Source organism: Callorhinchus milii, unplaced genomic scaffold (assembly GCF_018977255.1).
Source record: "Callorhinchus milii isolate IMCB2004 unplaced genomic scaffold, IMCB_Cmil_1.0 Scaffold5, whole genome shotgun sequence".
Classification (NCBI taxonomy): domain Eukaryota; kingdom Metazoa; phylum Chordata; class Chondrichthyes; order Chimaeriformes; family Callorhinchidae; genus Callorhinchus; species Callorhinchus milii.
The window spans coordinates 16,500,524-16,510,884 of record NW_024704746.1 but is presented as its reverse complement, the minus strand read 5'-3'; the positions used below and the strand labels follow the sequence as shown (position 1 = coordinate 16,510,884).

At 37.1% G+C, this 10,361-nt stretch overlaps 1 non-coding gene across 1 annotated transcript; it reads left to right on the top strand.

Moving 5' to 3' along the window:
• The first annotated feature begins 664 nt into the window (after positions 1-664).
• trnam-cau lies at positions 665-736 on the top strand. The gene has a single exon. It is a non-coding gene; the product is annotated as a tRNA-Met (tRNA).
• The last annotated feature ends 9,625 nt before the right edge of the window (positions 737-10,361 follow it).

The window sequence follows — 10,361 nt, the reverse complement described above, 5'->3', positions numbered from 1 at the left end:
AGTAGAATCAAAATCTAATAAAAAAAACAATGCACTGTAATATTAATAATAATAATCCTTGCATTTGACAGAATATACTGCCAAGTGAATTGACTATATTTTGTGGGCAAAACACAGCAGCCAATTGTGCACAGCAGTGACCCACCCACAGTTGTGGATTGAGTGATCAAATTATATTTTTAAGGGATTATTACCCCCGGAAAAATGATCTGCCAATGGACTAATATACAAAACATAAGAAACTGGCACATGAAGAAGGCTAATCAGGCCCATTGACTGAGCTTCTTCCTTACATTCTTTCAATTCTAGTGTAGAGAGCATGTAAGAAATATTATACTATTCTCTCTATTATAATTATAATCCTTGCATTTGGTATTGTGCTTTTCACATTGGAAGGACACCTCAAAATATTTTACAGCTTACTGTAAAGTGCAATGACTGTGTATTTGTGTTGGTGAACACCTACAAATGAGGTATATTGATTCTACTTAACTTACTCGATCTCTCCAGGAAATGTTTTACAGCTTTTCTGCCTTCAACCATACCCACACCACAACCACACCCCAAAATGTAAAACCAGAAAAAAACATTGGATCTCTCTGATCTTACATTGTGTGTTGTTCACCTTTGATTGGTTGATTTCCTTGACATAGCTCCTTGATGGAGTCGTGTAGCTCAGTGGTTAGAGCACTTGCCTCATAAGCGAGAGACTTGGGTTCGATTCCCAGCAGGGCGAAACCTTGAGCAAGTTTCCTTACTCTACACGCCTAATAATAATCCTTCAAGAAAAAAAAACAATAATAAATAGGTCACTTCAATCCACGACTGTTTGTGGGACACTGCTGTGTGCAATTGACTGCCATGTTTCGACCACAAATATACAATCAATTCACTTTACAGTATATTCTGTGAAGCTCTTTGAGACGTCTAGAAGACATGAAAAGCGCTATATCAAATGCAAGGATTATTATTATTATAATATTTCCCTTGTCTTGCAGCAATCATTCATACACATAGTATTTGATCATTTCTATTTCCACATATCCTTATACAACTTTCAATTCTGCTGCTAAAATTCATGTAACTTTTTCAAAAAAATACTAATCATTACAGTATTAACCGTTTAAGCTGCAAGTCTTTTCACTGGCTTGCTACTGGGGTGAAACAAAATCCTTCTAATCTCAAGTTTTGCTTTGCTTGAGCCACTTTTATTTTACACACAATTCTAAGTTACAACCCAAGCTCAATAACTTTCTTGTGCCTACTTTATCCATTCCTCTCTGCATTTTTTTTGTGTATATAAAAAAACCTAGATTATGCCTGTTTTAAATGTTCTTCTCAGTGCAGGGAATAAGTTGAGATCTGTAAATCTCGCTTCACATCTCAGAGTCCTGAATTATGGAGTCAACATGTTCACTCTTCTCTGAAACATCTCCAGCATGTCTACCAAATGTAGCCTCTCCAATGATCCACGTGTATTAGAATATCTCTATGTGGTTCCGGTACATGGTTGACCTATTGATACCAGTTTCAAATTGACTTTTAGTGAATGGTCAATATTCTCCTTCCAAATTCTCTTCTTTGTTCAAGCTTTGCTATCATTCATTATGAGCATGTTTAATGATCCTGCTGGCCTATCATTAGTTTTACATGTACAGGTATCCGCATTAAAACACAAATGCAGTTTTATGATTATATATATCGATCTCCTTCTGTTGCAGTTTGTTGGTCACTTTAAATTAACTATATGTCGGGCATCAGAACTATTATCATAACTATCATAAATCAACAGGCAACATAACTTGAAAGAGAATTGTTTTGTGAGCACTCTTAAAGAGCAGCCAACATGCTGATGATTTTACGATGCACAGAGCTTTTTAATGATGTATGCAAATTACATTATTAAAACAGTACCACTGATCGAGTTTCGTAACTTTTCATCAGTTGACGATTTTTTGGTGGCATTTTCAGACACATGGACGTGGATGTGAATTTACGATTCAGCTCTCTCCGTGTAAGCTTTCCAACTCTCCCAGAATCTGTGATCGCTTTAAATTGGCAAGGTCATCCAAATATTTACAAAACAGCAGCTAGAAGCAATGAGAGAAAGAACATCCATTATTAAAGTAAGGAAAATGCCAAAATACCACCCCAAAGGATTACTTGTCATATTAAAAGTGAAGCCCTTCTATTGTCACCTTTTTTGGCTGACAAATTCTGAGTAATAATCAAACTGCTTCACTTTATGACTGAATATGCTTTCTCAAACACATCAAATTTAATCCCTCAGTTGTGGATAGGTAACCACACTGTACTTCACAGTTGAAGATTATGTTGGAAGTTTAAAGGAAATAGCACACGAGGGAAATCAAATGTGGATGGTTTCAAAAAAAGTTAAAATATTGTTTGGGTCTAAGTAACTTTATGTGAAGAATTAAATCTAGTTACTTTCCTGTACCCCAGAAAGCTGAGTGACATGAATGCAAAAATGCAGAACATAAGGCACTATTCTGTTTACTCTTAACACACAAAGCTTGAAGAAATGGAGGGGGAAAAAAATAATTTGAGATGATGATGGTTATAAATGTATTCACTAAAACACATTTTGTTTTAGAGTTCCAGATTGTATCACTCTAAACATTTGGAAAACATCTCCCCAAAACTGTCACTTAATAATAAGTGGTCCTTATTCCAAATAGCCTACAACATTAAAACAATAATGATCCCTTATTCTATTAAGTCTTATTTTGTGTACAAGAAGCAGTAACTATAATGATGATAATTTTGCTACAAATGATTATAATGATGGCACAGTAGTGAGTTTAACAACAGCCTAACCTCTACTGAATAGATGATTTCAAATACTGGCAACCATCCTACCACTGCAGATGTCTCTCAAGCTGCACAACTCTGCTCAGCAATGCATAATTAAACTAAAGATTGATAATACAGTACTAAACGTTTTGATAACTGAAGAAAGCATTTTCAAATTCAATCTGAACTGATTGTGTCTTTCAAACGGTCTAATATTTTAAAATCTTATTTGAGAAAATATTGAAAGTTTTCATTTCACAATTCGCACAGTGAACTTTCCAAGTGACAGATTAGAACTATGGAGTGAAAAGCTAATCTTGACATATGTATTACTACATAGGGGCATTTCATATATAAATGGAATATTGTATTACTGCATTACTGATGATTTCTTTTTCTCATTCACTTCAAATTATTAAATTCCTCCAACTGATGACACACACACACACACACTGCAACCTCGTAAATGCAGATTACATTGGAGTCAGAAGGAAGGATTACTCAAGGGAAATCAAATGTGGCTATTTTAAAGAGAAAGTTTGATTGAAATCCAATTTTTAATATATTTGTGAAATCTAAATGACATCGTTGAAGAAATAAAGTTAGCAAAAAGTACCCCAATCTAGAGTGTGATCAGAGTTCTAGGAATAGTATTTCAAGAATCTGTAAGCACAAAGCTACTTCTCTATTCAATGCGATGTCCCGTCTTGCTACTTTTTAAAAAAATTACTGGAGGCTTTTTCTTTGATCAAACAAAACCTTTTATAATTAAGTGGAATTATTTAACTGTCATGGCACATCCTGCTAAATGACACATATCACAGCCCAAAATTGGGAAATGATTTCGGGCAGAGTGAATGGAAAGAGCAAGAATAAATTAAGGTTTGAAAGGATATACTTTATATCATTTTCTCTACAGAGTCAAGGTACCGGTACAAATCTACATTATTTCAATAATAAAAAAAGTTCATTTCTGAGCTGTCAATCAAAACTTGGCTACCCTTTGTACAAGTTATTGGGAAGCAGTTGAATTTTCTCTTTGTAAGAATGTATTCTTCAGTCACTGTTGGCATTTCTGCAGTTCACCTCTACTGCTTCAAATCTTCACGTAATGTATTGTTTTAATCTGGTCCTCATCTATCCGATAGAGCATATCATAAGTTGCTAAAAAAGTGAGCTTTTTCTTACTTGCCTATATTATGATTTTCTATTCTTAAAAAGTTAACAACCCTATTGCTTTTTTTTAGAAAAAAACAGATTGGCCTATGATGAATCTCCTAAATTAAGTGCATTACTTCATCTAGGAGGTCCAAACTAGAAGATCTAAACATAAGATACTAGCTCAAAGAAAGCACAGCTTGTTTCAAAGTACCGATTGGGTCATTTAGTGAAAAATAAAATTAGCTTCAAATAGGCACTGAGGACTACTGTATGAGATATTATCTCATAGTAATATGTGGTGAGTTGCTAACATATAGCGTTGCAAATGCTAAGAAAATACTCCNTTTTTAATTTATGAGAATATTTTTAAGAACCCCTCCATGGGCTTTCTGTTGGGCTGTGAAGACTTTCTGAGCCATGCTTCCTGGGACATGCAGGAGCTTCTCAGACATATTTGGCTCCAACTTAAATTACCCTTGCTCCAAAAGCCAACCAGTAGATGGTTGAATTAGCTGAGTCTGTACAGCATTGGTCCCAGGGCAAGCTTCTCTTCCATTTCAAAATTGAAGACATTTTGTGGGCTTGAGCTGATCGCCATGACAACCCTTTCTACTGAGACATCAATTCGCATCTCTCGTGATTGTTTTGAAAGGCTAGGGAAGCCACTGGAAAAATACTTTGGAGCCAACATTAATTATGATTGTCCCCAAAGAAACTCTGTACTTCATTTTGGAGCCAAAGCTTAGCTTGTCGTTTTCCTATTTGTCCCTACAACAGCACTCCTGCCATAGCCACAATTCATGAGATTTTAACCTGATGCAACATTTCATTGTATTTTTACAATGTCGTGGTCTACACGCCATTGGAAGGGGAGGATTTGGCCATGCAATTTCTTGCATGAAAGTGTAGACATCAGGAAATAACATCCCTTAGAGGAAGTAGGAAATTGGGATGGGTTCAACTTACGCTGCTGGGCTGCAGGGAGTCCTGTAGCTCAGTGGTTAGAGCACTCACTTCGCAAGTGAGAGATCTGGGTTCGATTCCCGGCAGGGCGAAACCTTGGGCAAGTTTCCTTACTCCACAAGCCTTATAATAATTCCTCAAGAAAAAAATAATAAATTGGTCACTTCAATCCACGACTATTTGTGAGACACTGCTGTGCGCAATTGGCTGCTGTGTTTCGCCCACAAATATACAGTCAATTCACGTTACCTTCATATAGAGGGATAAAAGTTCCCCAATAGTGCTTGGCCATTGGGGAACTCTACCAGGGTGCAAGGAATTATTTCTTCATGCAGAGAACAGTTAGCAGCTGGAATGGGTTACCAAGAAGGGTGTTTGGGTTCAGGATGCTGGACTCACATAAGAAAAAGTTTAGTTGTGTGATGGAGGACTGTGAGAAGGGTATTCTAGATGCATGAGATGAAATGGGACAACAAGATTTATCCATCTGAACTTTTGTTATCGCCTTGTGAATAGAAGTGGCCCTGCTCTAATTACATGCCTGTTTTATTCCTTTATTTTCATTGCTACTCCAACAAAAGGCATAGACTGCAGTACAACCAAGATAGTGTACAAAGAAATAAGTGCTCCCTTTTCTAAAAAGACCTCACCATTAAAATAATCATGTTTTTCCCTTTCCATTCAGTCTTACTTGGTGCATGACTAATGGTAACCATAAGGCTGATGAGGACAGGATAAATGCATGTGAGACAAGCGTGTAAACTGAAGGATCCACACAGATTTTTAGACAAAGCACAAGGGCTTACTCAAGCTTTTTTTGAGGGGATGTTCTCCTCTAAAGTATACAAAGCATTGTGACCCTCGAGATCTAAACAAAGCGCGTCCCTTAAATGTATGTATGTCTGCCTGCCTCCCCCCATAAAAGGGGGTGAGGAGACGGCAGGGAGTGAGGTAAAGGCTCACCGTCCTGCAAAGTATGGCAGAACCCCGAGGTGGGGAAGCCTTGGTGCCTTTACCAAAATGGAGTGCGCAAAGGCCCCCTCCCACCTGCCTCCAGGGGCCGGGTCTGTTACGTTCTGTAACGGGATAATAACATGTTGCGTCTTCTTTTCTGTAACAGGTTTGACACTGTCTGAGACAAGCATAAATATATATCAACAAATATATATATATTTTGATTGAAAAACAATGCAAAGTATTGTACTAATACTGTATCAATTGGTTGAATTTCCTTACAGTTATGGCATCTTTTTGTCTTCCTAAAATGTTACTTCTCAGATGAAAAATTTTAATATGAAAATGGAATGGAAAGTTTGAAAATGTTATTAACATAACACTTAACCCACAATCTGCTTTAGCTTGCCTGGGAGCAACAATGAACAGACCAAAGGAAATATTAAATAAATGTTTACCATCTGATCTATATTTACTTCAAAAGGCCCTTACTTGAAATATGGAAATCATGTTTACCAATTCTAAGGCAACAGCTTAAATCATTCACAGAGTAGTGAAAGAATCTGGGATACAGAATTCAGACTTAATCACTTTTTATCTAAGCAATGTCTTTGTACAAACAGTGCCCATTAAATGATATGCAAAGGAATAACATGATTATTTTCATTACAGATAAATATTTAATAGCATTCCTCTACCTTACCGAGAAAATACCAGTTTTAAACTTGATTGCAGTTTTGAATATTCCACACAAGATAAGGACAATAAGAAGAGTATTTATAAATTTGTCACAGAAACCCTGATATTTCTTTAAAAGAAAATATTAAAAATTAGTTTGGAACAATTTGCATTCTAATACTGTTCTTCTCATATCAACTATTCCCATGTCCATGAACCTTATCTTGACAAAAGAGTTATCTTGGTAAATCCTCCGTCTATGTAAAGAGACAGAATGATTGTTAGCTGAAGGGTCCTATTGCCTGGATTCCCACAAGTTTTGAGAAACGATTCCATCCAACTGAGGCAAACCATCTACCACAAAATCAGAAGAATTTCTGCAGGGAAAGAGAAATAAGATCAAAACTTATTTGCAATAATTCTCAACTCCCGCTTTGACTGCTGGAAGCAATGGCAGTTGACCTTCCAGGCAATTATAAATGTTCTTGTTTTTATGTACAGTATTTTCAACATAACTTGTTCCTTTTTAAAATTCGCATTGTGACAATAGTCCACCAGACGCTCTGTATTAAGTCTCATGTCTCCCTAGGTGATTTTTGTCCACTTAAATATCCTTAGTGAGAATTATTGGCAGGTCATTATACTCTCAGAGGAGAACAAAGTATCTTTCTGTAACCCAGAACCTGGTGCTGTTCAGAAAAGCGGGGCGATCAAAGAAGTGTGTGAGGCACCAAAAGAACGTTTCTTCTCTAGACATATCCTCCAGAAAACCGCACAGTTAAAAGGCAAACAAACACCAGTGTTTATTTAATAAACAATTTGTTAATAGTAATACGTGTTTAATCCAAATATTTTATCATTTGTCGCAAAATGTTTGTTTGGGGTTGAAGTTTATATTGAAACCTTCCTTCTGCTGTGCAGCATACAACAGACCAAAGGAAACATTAAATAAATGCTTACCATCTGATCTATATTCATTTCAAAAGACTCTGACTTGAAATATGGTCAAAACAATAATATCTTCTGAAGGCTGCATGTGTGTGTTCCAAGTTGGCAGTGTAGCCTGAGGTGCAGTTGTTGATAGTTTTTTGGAATCAGTTGTTGCATGTTGCACCTCTTTTCTCACGCATTTCCAACCTCCAGTTAACAAAGAATGCAGCATCTGGTTTGGATTGCACTACCTCACAGTTACATTCAAGTCATTTGTCATATCAATGCATTTCACAAGCACATGGGGGTGCAAAGACGATCTTTCCATGCTGTGCTGTGTAATCAAAATATTCCTGCTCCAATAAACATGGGGTGAAGAAGTCAGGCTGATAGAAATTTGGCCAAAACCCAGCCTTTTGCCGAACCTCCCATTTCCTGTCTGGTAGAAAATGGCTTTTTGCTGCCATTAATTATTTTTTGCCCAAGAATAAACAAACTATTTGCATGGATGATTTCTTTGGAAAAGTAATTTAAATTTGTAATTTAAACCCTCTGAGAAACGTAGAAGGAGAAAGTACATTTTCTGTCTATTGGGATGTAGCGTGTTGGCATTATAAACAGTTGCTGTTGTAACTGGAGCTTGGGCCAACTTGACCTTGGTTTATTTTTATCGAATGGGGGTGGAGATTATATTTGAAGGTGTTAACACTAGGTTTAATTTAATATTTGGAGCTGGGAAAATTAATTCTGTCTGGAAACTATATATGTGAGTCCTCAGGAGCTACTCCTTGTGAACCCTTCTCCCAATTGATCTGAGGAAATTCTACTGGGTAAATAGATGGGAATTTAATTGTTATACCTTTGAATCATTGCTTTTAACCTTTGTTTTAAATGATGTCCATGCTGTGATTTAACCTAATAATACCGTATTCCTCCTGGGTATAGGAAGGTCTTACCAGCATCTAAGGGGTTCCTAATTTCACCAAATATTGAGAGCTGAACCTGACTATAACACTTTCTCTAACCCTCTCTGCGTCAACTTGCTAAGGCCCGAGTCTCGGGAGGAACTTTTTAATAGATATCAAACTCACTGGAATTTTTTTTAATTATATCTAAATTATATTTCCTCCCTGAAGCATTTTGCAAATAAAAAATTAATAAGCGAGGCACCTTGTTCCTGCTGGGTGCTTTATGGCTGACTGCAGAAGGAATAGGTTGGCAGACACTGAATCCTGGCAGGTGATTTCAAAAGCCTGCTGACTTTGATTTGTGGGGTTGTTAGGCAGCAAAAGGGTTTTGTGTTTTGTCTTTTAAAAGTGTTCAGATCAGGAAGGACCAGAACCCAGAGTACTTTAGCAGGTCATCTGTGATTGTTTAGAGTTAGTGCCAATCACAGTATCCGAGGTAAGTGTGACTCAACCTTTATGATCCACTAAATGTCAACCATTGGCCGTGGTTTGTCTTAGCAATTTCACAAGTAATAAAATACTGGCATTTGAAATGACCTGCAGTTGAATTTTGTAAACCCAGGAGTCTCTGTATATGCACTGAGATCACAATAAAGATGGATACTCTCGGCTGCAATTCTCCTAATTTCCCACACAGAGACAGAAGTCCAGGACCATCTCTCTCCTGGAGTCTCGCTGTTGATAAGGAGAAAAATCATCACAGTATTCCATGTTTGCTGCTGGTGCAAAGGGTAGAACAGTATGTAGACTGTGGGCACATATCTGTACAGTAACGTAATAGTGTGGTAGGAGCTTTACTGTCCACCCATGAGTCCCATATTTAACCTGGGAGTGTGTGACTACTGATAATTTGGAAAAATTCTTTAAACTGCCATTCTTTACTTCAGCAAGCATATTTCTCCAATAAGCAAAGTTTGAACTTTCATGAATTAGCAATGTTTTGGCAGAATTTTTAAATAATGCCTTTATCAAGTCAAAATGGAGTCCATTAACAGCATCAGAAGGGAAATTAAACAAATACAAAGAAAATAATCAAATGACGACAACAACAACATTCATTTATATCGTGCCCTTCATACGGGGTAGATTCCCGGATCACTTCACTACCCCAAGAATGACTTGTGTTATCCAGCCCAGAAGCCCAGAAGCACAGCTTTTACTACGACAAAGTGACCAAAAAGTGACACAAGCAACACGAATGAAGAATGCCCTGTTTACATCGCCTGGCTGTGCACAATTGTGTTAACGACACAAAGTAGATTTTCTAGCAGGTCAAATCGTGAGTAATAGACGTCAGTGCTCAGGCAACCCTACAACTACAACCCGAGTCTATGAAGATCCTGACCCATTTTTTGTTGCCGGGTTTGAAATCAGTGTTAAAATGTATAAAAACTAAAGCAGTTTATTGAGATGCAAGAAAAGTAGATTGTTACTTACTGCATTATCTCTAAAATACACAAGATAAGGCCTTCTTCAGCTGGCTCTACTCTGTGCACAATTTGAATCAGATAAACACTTTGGTTTGAGACATAGCACATCATAAGTTACTGCAAAGCTGACTGCTTTGTTACAGAAGCTGCATGTTGCTGAACTATGTATCAGTGTACATCTTCTGATCCTCAATCATCACATTCTCTTCATACCTGGTAATAGTGATTGTAAGAAAGAATGCTGAATTAAGTAGAGCCTGGGGAGAAAAAGAGTGGGATTTTGAAATAGAGGATACATGATGAGCAGCGAATATGATTATCTCACACCAAATGCCGCTGAAACATTTATTCATGCCTTTGTTATCTCTTGTTTAGTCTTTTCCGATGTACTCCTTGATGACATCCATAGCTTCATCATCCATAATCTCCAATTTTTACCAAAGCCCTGCTGCCCGTATCCTAA